Source organism: Amphibalanus amphitrite, unplaced genomic scaffold (genome assembly GCF_019059575.1).
Source record: "Amphibalanus amphitrite isolate SeventyFive unplaced genomic scaffold, NRLGWU_Aamphi_draft 000515F_arrow, whole genome shotgun sequence".
Taxonomy (NCBI): domain Eukaryota; kingdom Metazoa; phylum Arthropoda; class Thecostraca; order Balanomorpha; family Balanidae; genus Amphibalanus; species Amphibalanus amphitrite.
In genome coordinates, this window is record NW_024882009.1 from 281,724 (window position 1) to 293,792 (window position 12,069).

General features: G+C 50.2%; 1 long non-coding RNA gene across 1 annotated transcript; it reads right to left on the minus strand.

Moving 5' to 3' along the window:
* Positions 1 to 5,751: 5,751 nt before the first annotated feature.
* LOC122393095 lies at positions 5,752 to 10,601 on the minus strand. The gene is made up of 3 exons (XR_006258625.1): positions 9,081 to 10,601; positions 7,121 to 7,282; positions 5,752 to 5,913 (listed from the first exon to the last, which is right to left on the minus strand). It is a non-coding gene; the product is annotated as an uncharacterized LOC122393095 (long non-coding RNA).
* Positions 10,602 to 12,069: the final 1,468 nt, after the last annotated feature.

Here is a 12,069-nt window from a genome sequence, read left to right on the forward strand (position 1 = left end):
TCCGAATGGCTTGTAAATGGTCTCAATCGATTCCCTGACCCCGATTCCAGGTTGACAGCGATTTCCAGGTCACTAGGTCATGACCTTCAAGGTCAAGGTCAAGGTCAAAGGACGGGGAACGCTCTACAGCCTAAAGTTACCGTCCGATTGGCTTGTAAATGGTCTCAATCGATTCCTTGACCCCGATTCCAGGTTGACAGCGATTTCCAGGTCACTAGGTCATGACCTTCAAGGTCAAGGTCAAGGTCAAAGGACGGGGAACGCTCTACAGCCTAAAGTTACCGTCCGATTGGCTTGTAAATGGTCTCAATCGATTCCTTGACCCCGATTCCAGGTTGACAGCGATTTCCAGGTCACTAGGTCATGACCTTCAAGGTCAAGGTCAAGGTCAAAGGACGGGGAACGCTCTACAGCCTAAAGTTACCGTCCGATTGGCTTGTAAATGGTCTCAATCGATTCCCTGACCCCGATTCCAGGTTGACAATTATTTTCAGGTCACTAGGTCATGACCTTCAAGGTCAAGGTCAAGGTTCGCGAATATCAAACTAAAAATTCGATAATCGGACGGGGAACGCAATAACTCAAGAACCAGTGAACCGATTTTGATGAAAAGACCCTCATTCGATTCCTCGTTCCTCATTGCAGGTTGACAGCGATTTTCAGGTCACTAGGTCATGACCTTCAAGGTCAAGGTCAAGGTCAAAGGACGGGGAACGCTCTACAGCCTAAAGTTACCGTCCGATTGGCTTGTAAATGGTCTCAATCGATTCCCTGACCCCGATTCCAGGTTGACAGCGATTTCCAGGTCACTAGGTCATGACCTTAAAGGTCAAGGTCAAGGTCAAAGGACGGGGAACGCTCTACAGCCTAAAGTTACCGTCCGATTGGCTTGTAAATGGTCTCAATCGATTCCTTGACCCCGATTCCAGGTTGACAGCGATTTCCAGGTCACTAGGTCATGACCTTCAAGGTCAAGGTCAAGGTCAAAGGACGGGGAACGCTCTACAGCCTAAAGTTACCGTCCGATTGGCTTGTAAATGGTCTCAATCGATTCCCTGACCCCGATCCCAGGTTGACAGTCATTTTCAGGTCACTAGGTCATGACCTTCAAGGTCAAGGTCAAGGTTCGCGAATATCAAACTAAAAATTCGATATTCGGACGGGGAACGCAATAACTCAAGAACCAGTGAACCGATTTTGATGAAAAGACCCTCATTCGATTCCACGTTCCTCATTGCAGGTTGACAGCGATTTTCAGGTCACTAGGTCATGACCTTCAAGGTCAAGGTCAAGGTCAAAGGACGGGGAACGCTCTACAGCCTAAAGTTACCGTCCGATTGGCTTGTAAATGGTCTCAATCGATTCCCTGACCCCGATTCCAGGTTGACAGCGATTTCCAGGTCACTAGGTCATGACCTTCAAGGTCAAGGTCAAGGTCAAAGGACGGGGAACGCTCTACAGCCTAAAGTTACCGTCCGATTGGCTTGTAAATGGTCTCAATCGATTCCTTGACCCCGATTCCAGGTCGACAGCGATTTCCAGGTCACTAGGTCATGACCTTCAAGGTCAAGGTCAAGGTCAAAGGACGGGGAACGCTCTACAGCCTAAAGTTACCGTCCGATTGGCTTGTAAATGGTCTCAATCGATTCCCTGACCCCGATTCCAGGCTGACAGTGATTTCCAGGTCACTAGGTCATTACCTTCAAGGTCAAGGTCAAGGTCAAAGGACGGGGAACGCTCTACAGCCTAAAGTTACCGTCCGATTGGCTTGTAAATGGTCTCAATCGATTCCCTGACCCCGATTCCCGGTTGACAGTTATTTTCAGGTCACTAGGTCATGACCTTCAAGGTCAAGGTCAAGGTTCGCGAATATCAAACTAAAAATTCGATATTCGGACGGGGAACGCAATAACTCAAGAACCAGTGAACCGATTTTGATGAAAAGACCCTCATTCGATTCCTCGTTCCTCATTGCAGGTTGACAGCGATTTTCAGGTCACTAGGTCATGACCTTCAAGGTCAAGGTCAAGGTCAAAGGACGGGGAACGCTCTACAGCCTAAAGTTACCGTCCGATTGGCTTGTAAATGGTCTCAATCGATTCCCTGACCCCGATTCCAGGTTGACAGCGATTTCCAGGTCACTAGGTCATGACCTTCAAGGTCAAGGTCAAGGTCAAAGGACGGGGAACGCTCTACAGCCTAAAGTTACCGTCCGATTGGCTTGTAAATGGTCTCAATCGATTTCTTGACCCCGATTCCAGGTTGACAGCGATTTCCAGGTCACTAGGTAATGACCTTCAAGGTCAAGGTCAAGGTCAAAGGACGGGGAACGCTCTACAGCCTAAAGTTACCGTCCGATTGGCTTGTAAATGGTCTCAATCGATTCCTTGACCCCGACAAGCCAATCGGACGGTAACTTTAGGCTGTAGTGAGACCATTTACAAGCCAATCGGACGGTAACTTTAGGCTGTAGAGCGTTCCCCTTCATTGACCTTGTATTCGCGAATCTGCTGTTAATGAAAATGACCTTGAAGGTCATGACCTAGTGACCTGGAAATCGCTGTCAACCTGGAATCGGGGTCAAGGAATCGATTGAGACCATTTACAAGCCAATCGGACGGTAACTTTAGGCTGTAGAGCGTTCCCCGTCCTTTGACCTTGACCTTGACCTTGAAGGTCCTGACCTAGTGACCTGGAAATCGCTGTCAACCTGGAATCGGGGTCAAGGAATCGATTGAGACCATTTACAAGCCAATCGGACGGTAACTTTAGGCTGTAGAGCGTTCCCCGTCCTTTGACCTTGACCTTGACCATGAAGGTCATGACCTAGTGACCTGGAAATCGCTGTCAACCTGCAATAAGGAACGAGGAATCGAATGAGGGTCTTTTCATCAAAATCGGTTCACTGGTTCTTGAGTTATTGCGTTCCCCGTCCGAATATCGAATTTTTAGCTTGATATTCGCGAACCTTGACCTTGACCTTGAAGGTCATGACCTAGTGACCTGGAAATCGCTGTCAACCTGGAATCGGGGTCAAGGAATCGATTGAGACCATTTACAAGCCAATCGGACGGTAACTTTAGGCTGTAGAGCGTTCCCCGTCCTTTGACCTTGACCTTGACCTTGAAGGTCATGACCTAGTGACCTGGAAATCGCTGTCAACCTGGAATCGGGGTCAAGGAATCGATTGAGACCATTTACAAGCCAATCGGACGGTAACTTTAGGCTGTAGAGCGTTCCCCGTCCTTTGACCTTGACCTTGATCATGAAGGTCATGACCTAGTGACCTGGAAATCGCTGTCAACCTGCAATAAGGAACGAGGAATCGAATGAGGGTCTTTTCATCAAAATCGGTTCACTGGTTCTTGAGTTATTGCGTTCCCCGTCCGAATATCGAATTTTTAGTTTGATATTCGCGAACCTTGACCTTAACCTTGAAGGTCATGACCTAGTGACCTGAAAATGACTGTCAGCCTGGAATCGGGGTCAAGGAATCGATTGAGACCATTTACAAGCCAATCGGACGGTAACTTTAGGCTGTAGAGCGTTCCCCGTCATTTGACCTTGACCTTGACCTTGAAGGTCATGACCTAGTGACCTGGAAATCGCTGTCAACCTGGAATCGGGGTCAAGGAATCGATTGAGACCATTAACAAACCAATCAGACGGTAACTTTAGGCTGTAGAGCGTTCCCCGTCCTTTGACCTTGACCTTGACCTTGAAGGTCATGACCTAGTGACCTGAAAATGGCTGTCAGCCTGGAATCGGGGTCGAGGAATCGATTGAGACCATTTACAAGCCAATCGGACGGTAACTTTAGGCTGTAGAGCGTTCCCCGTCCTTTGACCTTGACCTTGACCTTGAAGGTCATGACCTAGTGACCTGAAAATGGCTGTCAACCTGGAATCGGGGTCGAGGAATCGATTGAGACCATTTACAAGCCAATCGGACGGTAACTTTAGGCTGTAGAGCGTTCCCCGTCCTTTGACCTTGACCTTGACCTTGAAGGTCATGACCTAGTGACCTGAAAATGACTGTCAACCTGGAATCGGGGTCGAGGAATCGATTGAGACCATTTACAAGCCAATCGGACGGTAACTTTAGGCTGTAGAGCGTTCCCCGTCCTTTGACCTTGACCTTGACCTTGAAGGTCATGACCTAGTGACCTGAAAATCGCTGTCAACCTGCAATGAGGAACGAGGAATCGAATGAGGGTCTTTTCATCAAAATCGGTTCACTGGTTCTTGAGTTATTGCGTTCCCCGTCCGAATATCGAATTTTTAGTTTGATATTCGCGAATATCAAACTGCTGCTCAATTGATGGACGTTGAAAGATGCGCGTATAGTTGCATCATATTCACATTCAGATTCACATTCAGATTCGTTCCGAATATCGATCATTTTCATCGATATTCAGATTCGTCCCGAATATCGATCATTTTCATCGATATTCGCGGCGCGCATGCGCACTGCCAATATCGATGACCTTGAATTCACATTCACATTCGTTCCGAATATCGATCAGTTTCATCGACATTTACATTGGCGGCGCGCATGCGCACTGCGAATATCGATGACCTTGAATGCACATTCACATTCGCGTTCCGAATATCGATCAGTTTCATCGACATTCAGGTTGGCGGCGCGCATGCGCGCTGCGAATATCGATGACCTTGAATGCACATTCACATTCGCTGCGCGCATGCGCACTGCGAATATCGATGACCTTGAGTGCACATTCAGATTCAGGGGAGGGGGAAGAAGGGGGGGGGGTATCAATTCCCGCGGCATAGGCGGCGGAACGGGGAGGGCACCGGGAGTTTCTTACATGCGCAGAGGCGTTTCCAGAGCCTAGTTCTTGGAGGCACTTTTCGCCAGACTTCGACTTTTCCGACATTTACCGGTAGAGAACGTGTTTTAGCCGCGCGTTAGCAATGGTATTTTGCGGCACAATTCTGTTATCAATTTGAAATCCTTTGTATGTCTTCTAAACTACAAATGCATTCAAGCGATGACGTTTGATTTTGTTTGTTAATTTTTGTGGTAGGTAAATCAGGAGCTGCGTGCGGCCGCGAAACAGCTCGTTTTGTGTGCCTCTAGCGCCTCGGTACATCTGGCTTCAATCAAAAGAAAGGAACTGTAACATAGTTACATATATTGTATTTCTCATAGCACCGGACACAGCCGGCCAACAGGCGCGAGCAGCACACGCTCCCTAGCAACTTAATACTGGGTCAGCGGCGACAGAGCCGGCCGTGAGATCACGCAGCGTCGCCAGCCGCGCCAGGAACTCAACAGAACAGTGTACGGGGCCAGCAGCAGCCGCTCCGCCCCGCCCCGCCGCGCGGGTCGCAACTGTCCCACCCCGTGAGCACGTGGGGGCCTCCTCTGACGCCGCAGGGAACACACGATCCCTCCAAGACACAGGTGCAGACAGGCACTGAGGTATCCGCACGCTGTCCATGTGGACTCGAACGGGCATCCAAACTGGAGGTCCAGGCCGACCGACTCCAATCGCCCTGGCGACTACACGCGACATTGGATCCTGCCCGCCGCGCCGGTAGATGTTAGCAGCGGGCAGACTCCACCGCGCAACCCACTCTGTAGCCCAGGGGGCCCGGGGTTCGCCCCATGACCGGAGCACGCCGCCGTCACGAACTACAGCCGCGCGCTTCCGCCGCCGGCGGCGGTGCGGCGGTGCGGCGGTGCGGCAGCCGTTAGAAGCTCTGCGCGACGTGACGGAGCGCCGATGACGACGACGGCACGGTGTGCGTGATAAAGCAGATGAGACGGGTGGGCACTGGGCAGCACTCCGGCGTTCAGCTGGTAAAACTCCACCAGCTGGATGACGTCGTACAAGCGAGTCTTGCCGCCGTCCAGCACCGTGACCGGCGGCTGCCTGATGTCCTTTACCTGTGGAGGGGAGAAAATGGTCAACTGAGGTCGGTGGGCGACCAGCAGGGGGCCAATGAGATGGCCGGATCGACACCGGATTAATCTTTATGCACGTATGATCGCTACTTACCAGTATAACGCCTTTTGGGGCGACTAACGGAGCGAGCGAGAGGGTGGGCCTTGCACGTGCGAAATTTCGAGGGGGTACCTCCAACTGACTTGTGCACGGCACCCTACTAACCGATCTCTAGCGATGTGTCAAATTTGAGCACAATCGGCCCAGCCGTTCTCGAGATCTGGGAGCGGCACCCTGCACGTGCGCACGTGCAGAAAGGGTCCCAACTGACTTGTGCACGGCACCCTACTAACTGGTCCCTAACCGTGTACCAAATTTGAGCGCCATCGGTCCAGCCGTTCTCGAGATCTGGAAACGACCCCTGCACGTGCGCACGTGCAGCAGCACCCCAACTCTGGCACATGTATATGCAGTGCCTAGTGGGTGCCTACCTACATGCCAACTTTCAGCGCAATCGGCCGAGTAGTTACCGAGATATTGCAACAATTACAAAACTGACACCTCTTCGTTTTGCACGTGGCACGTGCATAAGGGGTCACCCACATGCATCGGGAACAGTCCAATACTTGGTAGAAGGAATGAAGCTACCCTACAAAAATTACCGCGTGTAAATCGGTCAAGTGGTTGCTGAGATATAAGCCTCGCAAAAGCGTCCGCACGGCCGGCCGGCCGCTCATAACTCAGAAATTTCCGTTAATCTAAGGAAAGACTCCGCTCGCTTCGCTCGCTCCGTAATGATAGCACGACCGGTAAGTCATCGTCCAGGGAAATCTAAGTCTAAATGTAGTACAAACTGTCGGAAGACAACGGCTAATCGTCGCGAATCCCAAACCGTTTCGCAATAATCCATGACCTACGCCAACAATTGGCAACAGAACTCGGCCAAAGTCTACTAATATCGAGCCAGCTGGCCTCTTCTCCTCCCTTCCAGAGCCTTCCTGGGCATTTCACAACTGCTACCCTACCAGCTGGATGCACGTTCGTCGCTCATTCATCATGTCTAGTTCATGAGCGTCAGTTTCTTTTGAAATGTGAGCTGCCGACCAGCGTCCCAGATTAAACTTTGCATCTCGAATGGGCCGAGCGGCGAAAACAACCGCGGCTCTGAGAGGGTCCCGAAAGGCTAAGCGCTAGACGGGGCGAACTCACCCGGAGAATAAAACGCCGGGACCAGAAAGCGGCCTCATTCCCAGCACTGGTGGGCAGCACTCCGGCGTTCAGCTGGTAAAACTCCACCAGCTGGATGACGTCGTACAAGCGAGTCCTGCCGCCGTCCAGCACCGTGACCGGCGGCTGACTGGTGTCCTTTACCTGTGGAGGGGAGAAAATGGTCAACTGAGGTCGGTGGGCGACCAGCAGGGGGCCAATGAGATGGCCGGATCGACACCGGATTAATCTTTATGCACGTATGATCGTTACTAATGATAGCACGACCGGTAAGTCATCGTCCAGGGAAATCTAAGTCTAAATGTAGTACAAACTGTCGGAAGACAACGGCTAATCGTCGCGAATCCCAAACCGTTTCGCAATAATCCATGACCTACGCCAACAATTGGCAACAGAACTCGGCTTAAGTCTACTAATATCGAGCCAGCTGACCTCTTCTCCTCCCTTCCAGAGCCCTCCTGGGCATTTCACAACTGCTACCCTACCAGCTGGATGCACGTTCGTCGCTCATTCATCATGTCTAGTTCATGAGCGTCAGTTTCTTTTGAAATGTGAGCTGCCGACCAGCGTCCCAGATTAAAGCAGCCTCGACACATCCCTTTGATGGCACCGTGATGACGTCGTTCGGCAGGCATGATACTAATTAACCATGGCGTGGTACAGTGCAACGACAAAATGATGAAGGGATGGCAATCTTCAACGAGGCTGACGCGTTATAGGAGGCCAGTTCCGGCAAACAGTGATAGATAACATTTTAATGATAGAAGAAAGGCCCCAGCCAGGCGAGCTGCGTGCAACGGCACCAACTGAACGACCTGGAAAATTTACAGGAGACCAAAAACCGTTACTTCGGATTGTGACTTAACCCCCGCATGTGTGCGGCGTTTGCCAGCGTAATGTGTACGGGGGGGGGGGGGGGGGTCGGTTGAACCCGCCTGCCGTTTGGCCCCTAATCGAGCTAGAGGTTCGCGGAAAAAACGAGCGTGTTGCCCGTGATGAGAGGAAGCCGATGACACCCAATTTTAAGGTCCTAGGTAATTGGTTGACCTTCCAGGTCAGGTCAATGGCCCAAAAGTCGAGAAAATCGGGACCTGTTAGAATTTCGTAAAGTGAAGCTGTTGTGGCTTTTTTTGGGGTGCTGATCACGAATTTCATATTACTTTTGATTACAGATGATGTCTTCATGCATTTAGGCCAGGTCGGGTCAGGTCAGGTCAGGTCGACCAGTAAACGTCCTGACGGCTATCCATAGTAGGTGTCAACTACCACTGACGGCGTCGTAACATGTTACGAAGGCACTAAACTACTTCGTAAATGTTCAAATGGATGCTAAATTCGAAATCAGCCCGAAAAACTACCCTTGAAACATGTAAAATACGAAAAAGTGAATCGAGGTCATCTAAGGTCAATGGCCTGACCTTCAGGTGACGTTGACACCCACCGTAATTCGTGGGACGAACATCATTTCACATGTTTCGACGTTTATAATCACAAAAAGACTGGAAACGCGCGGATACGAGGTGAGCTGACATACGCCAAATCGCGATTCCGGCCGAACATGGTCTCGAGAATCAGGTCACAGGTCAAAGGTCATTTAGGTCAGGGTCATGCAATTTTCAGGGTAACTGTAAAGTTGATCAACTCGCGGGTACTGAAAGTTTTGTCGCGATCAGCCGCAGTTTGCGCGAGTTATTTGGGAACAAACCATGGAGGGGGTCCATCCGACCCCTCCCCCGGCCCCTACACATGCGAGGGTTAAGGTAGATTTTGTATCGATTACCAATGGTGGCACCTTGTTGTCGAAACGTCTAAAATACAAAAAGATTTAGATTTTAATTATCATTTTGGTTTGCAACCATTAGTCACCATATTTCATAAAATCACAGAGCAAAGCGACATCGGCATTCGCCCATCCCGCTCCGTCCGTCGTCAAAACACATACCTTAGAGCCTCTTTAGCGGGTGTGTTCTCCTGGGATGGTGACTTTCTGCCAGCTCGATGGCCCTGGCCTCGACTGGGTCGCTAAACACGCTGCCGCAGCTGCCGGTGAAATCCATGGCGACCAGAGAACGAAAACTTTGCTGCAGAGGGAGAGAGAGGGGGGGGGGGCAGTCAGAAGTTCGGTAAAGGAAGGGGAGGGGGTAGATAGCAGACCTAGAATCTACATCGGACACCGCCGCACACGGAGGGTGTCAGGGTGCTCAGACGAGGCACAAAACACCCGACAGCCGGGCAACTACAAGCCATACACAATCTCAGGAAACGTAACGGACTCTGGGACCGTCCCGCTCACAAAACATGGTCGCGCGCCAGCCGTCGGTGAAACGTCGTCTCAAAGCTCCCACCCCATCCCTCTGCCCTGCTCCATCCCTCTCTCCTCGGCATTGGCATCGGCGAGCACCAGCAGACGAATCGCGGCCAAAATCGCCAGGCAGCGCATCAGGTCGCAGTGCATTGACAGCAAAGCTGCTCCAGAAGTGCAACGCAGCTTGTGACACGGATGAGGATCTCTTGTGGGCACGCACGTGAGTTGGGAACTCCCGTCCTCAACCGACACTGTGGGCACTGTTGTCCTCAACCGACGCGATGTTGCCACCAGACTGGTTATTGATTCGCCTTTTTTGGATCAATTCAATCATTGACTCATTTTATTTTTTTTCAAAGATTCAATCACCGTTCAATTCCTTAAAAAATGGTGAATCGATTCCTTTTGATTCAGAGATTAAAAAAGGAATGATGCACTTTTGATTGGGCCAAAAAATAATTGAACGATTCTTTTTCCGATTCAATTTAAAAAAAGAGCCCTGATTCAGGGATACTATTGCATCTGTCGTGTTCTTCTCGTCAGTGTTATGCAATTATCATCCCATGACACTGGCAGTATTGTTGATAATGAACTATCTGTACAGTTCAAATTTTCTTAAATTCATGAAGCATACACTTCTTTGATTCAATCAACCCTGATTCCCAATTCGTTTGATTCAATCATGACTTGTGAATCGAACAATCCTGACGGTGAACCAACCTTTTTGATTCAACAAATTTTGTTTTATACAGTCCAATCGATTCAATCACGGGTTAATCGAACACCAGTTTGGTTGCCACTCAGTGTGCTGAATATCACTGCACTGAATTGCACTGACCAACCAATTGAAACTACGTTAACACACAGACGTCTGGGGGGAGGGGGGTTGTGGATGGTTGATCCCACACGCAGCTTGAGTATGGCTAATCCTTCCACACGCAAAGCAAGCCAACTTCTTGAAAGGATAGTGTGTCGGCTGGTGGGACGTTCCCAGACATATATCGCACTTGGTGGACTGGCCGGACAGAACCACATACCTACTTCTTTGGCAACTGCTTAGACTGACAGGCAGACTCAGCATGTCTCGCCTTTGAACAATTGAAGCAAAATTGGGTCCTGAAAGGACACTGACTGGCCTGTTGCCTCCGACTGTTACACCTTGGACACCTCACCGTGGCTGCCGACCGGGCGAGATGCAGTTGTTGTGGTGCCACCTGGCTGAAGTGAAGTCCTGGCCTGTTGAGGTCACCCAGCTGGGTTCTGGTCACCTCCAGGCGTTGGGCCATTTCCACAGCCTTTTGAAGCGTCAGGTGTGGATCTGCAAAAAACTTCTGCAACTCCGGGTCCTTACACCTGGCAACAGCACATTCCAACACAACAGTTTCTCTGGCTACAATATAACCACAGCGATCCGCCTGCAGTCTCAAGTAAGGCCGCGAGATATGAATGCGTCAAACCGCTCCCCCTCATTCCTGTACATTGTACAAATCATGTAATATAGACATTTCGTATGTGACATTCACTTGTGGTTGAAACAGGCTTTCAGCTTTTCTGTAAGCAGCTTGTACTTATCTGCAGAACGTGACCCTCCAGCAGGTTAGGGGAGAGTGCGTACAATTTCCTGGACTTCTAGTACCATAAGCGTTTGACGAACAACGGCACAATGCAAAGTGAAGCATTGGGCCTTGCAAGGAGTGCATACACTCACGATTTAAGATAGTTTTAGATCGTAAGTGGTTAAGCGTTCTGAGGAAAATCATCATGAGAAGTATGCGCATCCGGCTGACCTTATCCTCACTTCTGTATGGAAATATGAAATTGCAAAAAGCAGTCACGAAGAGAATTATATCTGAAACAATCAAGGACAAGATGGGCAAAGACATTGTAGCTGCCATCCGCCCTCACCACTCGCGCTGCGCTGAACTCTATGGCTTACCGAAGACACACAAGGAAGGTGAGCCATTGAGACCTATAGTCTCTGGGATTGACAATCCAGTGGATAGGCTAAGCTGGTTGTTAGAACAAGTTACGTCACAGTTGCTGAGGTACATACCTGCACACTTGAAGGACACCGGTGAATTTCTGGATAGAGTAAAAGAAAAATATCCCACAGGATTCCCTGCTGGCAGCATCGCTTTCAGCGCTGACGTTAAAAATCTCTACGGGAACGTGCCAACCCAAGAAGCGATTGAAGCTGTCATGGAGCTCATACGTGAACACATCAACGAGCTGAATCTGTTTGGGCTGGTTCCAGAAGATGTTGAAGTCCTGCTCACCCACTGCCTACAAAACAACTTCTTTCGATTCAATGAAAACTTCTACAAACAATCTGATGGGATAGCCATGGGATCCAGGATTGCGCCATCTCTGGCCATAGTGTTCATGGGGAAGCTGGAAGCAGAGGCACTGCAGGTGGACAGACCTCAGCCAGACATGTATGTTAGGTACATCGATGACATATGGTGTCTCTGGACGCACGGCAGCGAGGCGCTAACTGAATATCTGGCCTTCCTCAACTCGAGACATCCGGCCATTCAATTCACGATTGAGCGATCAGACCAGGACGGGACGCTGCCATACCTGGACACACTGATAAGCGTGCGACAGGACGGCTCGTACAGCACGG